This window comes from Phodopus roborovskii, unplaced genomic scaffold (genome assembly GCF_943737965.1).
Source record: "Phodopus roborovskii unplaced genomic scaffold, PHOROB, whole genome shotgun sequence".
NCBI lineage: Eukaryota > Metazoa > Chordata > Mammalia > Rodentia > Cricetidae > Phodopus > Phodopus roborovskii.
Genome location: NW_026126517.1, coordinates 44,490,464 through 44,496,059, shown reverse-complemented (window position 1 = coordinate 44,496,059; position 5,596 = coordinate 44,490,464). Strand labels below are relative to the sequence as shown.

The window sequence follows — 5,596 nt, the reverse complement described above, 5'->3', positions numbered from 1 at the left end:
GGAAGGAAATCAGGTAGAACACAGTCTATCTGTCATAAATTCTATCCAGGTAATAATGTCACTAATCATCTTAGACATCCCTCCATTGTTATTGTTTCTGTTGTTTTATTCCTAAAATTATTGTGTGTGTGTGTGTGTGTGTGTGTGTGTGTGTGTGTATGTATGTATGTATGTATGACGTGTGTGCAGGTGCCTGTATCCCTTGGAGCTAGAGTTATAGGTGTTTGTGAGCCACCTGATTCAGGCACTGAGATTAGAACTCTAGCTCTGGTAGAGCAGTGCCTGATTTTAACTGCTGAGCCATCTCTCCAGCCCTTCATCCCGCCTCTTTACACTATCAGGATGACATATTATCATGGATTTGAGCTGGTTAGAACACACCAGTGCTCGTTTCCATTTTTACATCTTGCATTACTGACTAACAACAAATATTACTCCAAAAAGTCCAGCCAGATCTGAGTTCTTATGATGTATAGTGTCCAAACCTCTACATCCAATGCATGCATGCAAGATATACACAAACAGGCATGTTCCCCAGACTGATAAAGCCAATGTATCATGTGTGGAGAAGATTGAGAAAGGAGCTGAGTAACTCAGGCCCAACTATACCCCAGCCCAGAATCTGAAACAGCACCTCCACAGAAGCAGCAACAGTAGTACCTGGAACTTGTTAGACACATGAATTATATCCCCCTCCCCATCTCATCCCTTTCCCTCCCCCCATCCCATCCATTCCTCCTCTGTTTCAGTTTAGAAAGGGACAGGCCTCCCATGGGTATCAACAAAGCATGGCATATCAAGTTGTGGTAAAACTAATCACTTCCCCTTGTATAAAGGTGGAGCAAGGCAAACTAGTATGAGGAATAGGTTCCCAAGAGGCAGTCAAAGCATTAGGGACAGCCCCTGCTCCCTCTGTTAGGAGTCCCACAAGCAGACTAAGCTGCATAACTGTGATATATATTCAAAGAACCCATACAGGATCCCTGGTTGTTGGTCAGACTCCAGGAGCTCCTATGAGCCCAGGTTAGTAAACAATTAATTTTAAATAAGAAAAGAAAGAAAATTCAGATTACATTAAGATTTGTCTTATGGGCTTTTTATGTGACCAAATTTTGAAATATTTCTTGAACATGTAGCTATGCATCTCTATAGCAGATAGATTTAATCCTCTACATGTAACAATTAAGACAAGATTTTAATATGATGGCAATTACTTTATGTCTTTACTAATATTTTACATGCTAGTTTTATTAGTTACCAAGAAAACTTTTAAAATTTACTATGAAAGCCTACCAAATGTACATCAGAAAGAAAGATGCACATGCTTTTTTTTTGTTTGTTTGTTTTAATTGATTTGTTTATTTGACTCCCTTTTTGGAGAGAGAAAGAGAAATAACATGAAATTGAGTGAGTGGGTGGGGAGGATCCAGGAAGAGTTGGGGGAGAGGGAATAAAATGATCAAAATGTATTGTACGGAAAAAAAATTCAAAAGAAAACAGAGAAAGAAAAAGTCCCAGTTCTAAAAAGAAAACCCTGAACATCGGAAGAGTTGAGAGCAACCCCACTGAATTCCCATCCTCACATTTAGCACCTGTGTCTTGCCTGTTGCTGCTTTGCCCAAAAGAAAGGCTGGAAGGAGTAATACAGGAGAGAAAGCAAGGGTGAAGGAAAAGCCACAGAGATAACTCAGGGGATTGTCTGCGAAGTGTGCTATTCCAAAGCCAGTGCCCAATCCAAAAAGGCTCCTGCAAAGGAGAGAGGGTACCTGAAAGGGAAAAGGAGAACATGGGTTCTGGAGAATGGGAAGGACCTGCAGAGGACAGAAACCAGGTGCAGACAGCAGAAGGGGCTGTGGGTGCCAGTGCCACGAATTTTGATGTCTAAGTGTTTGGTGACTATATAGTTTGAAATATAAAAGTTTCATAAAATGCATAAAGAAGAAACATGAATCACAGGCTCTACCTGAGACAGACTGAATCAGATACCCTCAAAAGAGATGTAGGTTTTGTTTAAAGAAAGTCTCTAAGCCATTAGCAGGAGAGCAGGAGAGCAGTGGCTGTCATCACAGAAGAGGAGGTTCTCAGACAAGGCTGCAGTTTGTATGCCCTGGGGAGTGCTGAAGATGTTTTATGTTATCTTTCATGTTCCTGTTTTGTTTTATTTCATTTTTTAAAGATGTATTTAGCTTTTATGTGTATGTGTGTTTTACATGAATGTTCATAAGTGCACTATGTGTGTGCATAGTGCCTACAGAGGTCAAACAAGGGTGTCAGATTCCCCCGGAACTAGCATTACAGGTAGTTTGAGAACCACCATGTAGGCTCTGGGAATCAAAGCTGCATCCTGCTACAAGAACAGCCAGCACTCTTAACCAATGAGCCATTTCTCCAGCCCTTTGTTTTGCTCTATTCTTAGAACCAATCTCATTATCAAATACGTCATCACTTTGTGCTTTCTTGACTATCATATTCTTTCTTTCAGGTTTCAAAACTCATGCTGAACAATGAGTTCTGGGTTGCGAGAGGATTCATTTTTGCACCTGACTTTCATGTTTTTTCCACCCGTTCAACAAACACAAACACAAGTGCTTTCTTGGTCCCAGGAGAAAGTAGTAAGTTTGAGTCTCCGGGAGAAGGATATGGGTGATTCTAAGGAAAACTGAGTCTGGGAAGACTTTCTTAAGGCACACAGAAGTGTCTTCTTAAGTAAAATATGGGCACTGAAGAAGTGGATGAGGTGAGAAACAAAGCCAATCCATACAGAAGCTGGGCATGGAGGGGAGTGTCTGCATGATGCTTAACAAATATAGTGCAGGCTTTGGGGTAACTCAGTTGTTAGACTGCTCCTTAGCATCCACAAAGTCCCTTGATTACATTCAGGCATGGTAACAAATGTCATTTATGTTAGCACCCTGGGAGCAGAGTCAAGAGGCTCAATTGTCCAAGGTTAACCTCAGCCCCATAGCAAGTTTGAGGCTAGCCTACTCTACCAAAGAGCCTGTTACAATGAAAAGAAATACAAAACCATGGTTATAGACTTGGCTTACCTGAGAGCAATCTTTAATGCCACAGAACCTTGAACCAAATAACAAAAGATGCTGTAAAAAACACACCCAAGAAAGCTCCATCAGTGTGTCCAATGTTTCTGACATAGCAGAATCATCTAGGGAAGTTTAACTACTTGGATGCCCATCTTTGACCTTCCAAAATATATGATCCAACTAGATTGTGTGTGACTCAGCACATGGCTGTTTGGAAATACCTACTGCATATGCGGGATAGACAAGCCAGAAGAGAATGGCCAAGCAAATTAAGAACAAAAGTTAAACATTGGGATACAACTGTCCTTAAAGGAAGAAGATCTTGTACCTCCATAGTAAAGTGGGTCACCGATACCTAGAGAAAACAGCTTTGGAGGGATCCACTCTCAGATGTAGCCCTATAAATCACTGAAGTTCAAGGGCAAAGAGCATACCCCAGGAGGAACAAGTCTGGAGAATATACTGTCAATGAGAAAACAAATTAAAACCCACTTATTCCATGTGTGTCACACTTTGGGAGGTGCCTGGACTCAAATTCATGGACATAGGACAGAGAGGAAGGGCAGTGGGGAATTTGTGTTCAGTGAACATGAGCTTCAATTCTGTAAAACAAAAGAACTTCTGAAGATGTACAATGGTGATGATTGCATGGAATTGAATCAAATTTACTTTTCAAGATAAAAAAATGGTATATTTTATGTAATGTAGATTTTGGTATGTTTTAAGCAAATTTTTCAAAAATGCAATGAATGAGCTTAAAAGGCATTGTTGGTGAGCGGCCCAACCATTAGACCTATAGGTTCTCAAATGCAATTGTATGTTAGAAACTAACTCGGGGGAGCTTTGAGGAGCATCATAGCCCTATTGCTATGCCCAGATGAACTGATTTAATTGGCCTAGAGTGGAGCCCCCAAAAGTGTTTTTAAGTGGTTCCCCAGGTGATTCTAATGTGTAGCTATGGCTGAGAATTGCTGTACTAAAGCACAGTTAATTAAATAATTATCACTAATAACAATTATTGAAAGAAGATGAAAATGAAAATAATAATTTAATAACAATCTGGCTCTAAACTTCCATATTGTATTTACTTTTCAACTAAATGAAAAACAATTAAGTTGGTATATTATTGAGCATCCCATACAGCTCTGTCTGGGGAGAGTCTCAGAGTCCCACAGAACAATCCTAGGAGTATAGATACCCATATTAGCCAGAAACAGGATTCCTGAATGTCTGCTCCTGGGTGAGGTTTAGAGACCATCTGAATCAGGGAACAGAGGTATCGTGGGGTCATCTTGGTGTCACCTTGTGTTATGTTAGGTGTGTGATAGAAGGAATGCCCGTATATGTGCACTGAGTCACTCTTGTAACCAAGTGTCCTCACTAGTTTTGGGATTTGTTAGTTTGTTTCAACTTGACATATATTAGAAGAGAAAACCTCAGCAAAGAAAATATCTCACAAACTTTCCTACAGGCCAATCTGATGGGGGCTTTGTCTTGATTCATAATGGGTATGGGAGGCCTAGCCTACTGTGAGGGGATGCTTTGAGCGCGTACCACTAGGAGCATGGAGAACAGTGGTGCTAAGAATGATTTCAGCTGGGGGGGGGGGCTAGCTCAGAAGGTTTCAAAGAAGAAAAATTTTAATATGTTGCCTAGAAATCATTCTTGTGATACTACCACCACACACAGCTTGAAAAGGATATGATGTGTGTGTGTGTTTATGCATTTTAGTACACAAATGTGGTAGTCAGCATAACCGCAGGTGTCAGTCCTCAGGCACCTTCAACCTTTTGTTTGAGTCAGGGTCTTTCATTGGCCTGTAACTACCACACAGGCCTGGCTAGCAGACCCTAGTAGCATCCAAGGATCTGCTTGTTTCCACCCACACCTCACCCCCATCTCTCCATTCCTGGGATTACAAACATGTTCCTCTCTGCCCAGCTTTTTAATGTGAGTTCTGGGAGGTCAGAACTCAGGTCTTCACACTTCCGAGGCTAATGCTTTGCTAACTGAATCATTTCACCATCCCCCCCAAAGAATGTTTTAACAATATACCACACACATAAGCCAAGAGCCTCATGAGTATATGGCACAGTCATAATTGGTGCTATCTAGTGTGCTGCCACTCCTCCAGGACCACTACCTATAGGATGCGGTGCGGAAGCACATTCGGATGCTCTAGGAACTGACTGATGTCCATACCTATCTTCCCTCTCATCCTTCCAGCTCCATGTGCTTCCAAATTAAATCAAATAAAAGAAAAAATATCACCCTAACAAGGTCTTATTTAATGCTCCAAACTGCCTCTGATCCATATTGATCAAGCATCAATTTGAAGCTGGAGCCTGCAGCTGTAATTGAGATCAATATGAAATCTTCATTCAGATGGTCTCCCCATCCCTTCTAAAAAGCATACACAAATAAGAAAGTTAGATCATTTAAAAAATAAAAAAGCCATCTTTAACAAGTTACCAGCAGGTATTTATGCATCTGATAGTTTTAAACATCAGAAAAGATATTTTTAAGTAAGGAAAGAAAAGGGGAAATAACAAACA

At 40.8% G+C, this 5,596-nt stretch overlaps 1 non-coding gene across 1 annotated transcript; it reads right to left on the bottom strand.

Moving 5' to 3' along the window:
* Positions 1–2,465: 2,465 nt before the first annotated feature.
* On the bottom strand, positions 2,466–2,590 carry LOC127232061 (small nucleolar RNA SNORA40). The gene has a single exon (XR_007835353.1). It is a non-coding gene; the product is annotated as a small nucleolar RNA SNORA40 (small nucleolar RNA).
* Between the last annotated feature and the right edge of the window lie 3,006 nt (positions 2,591–5,596).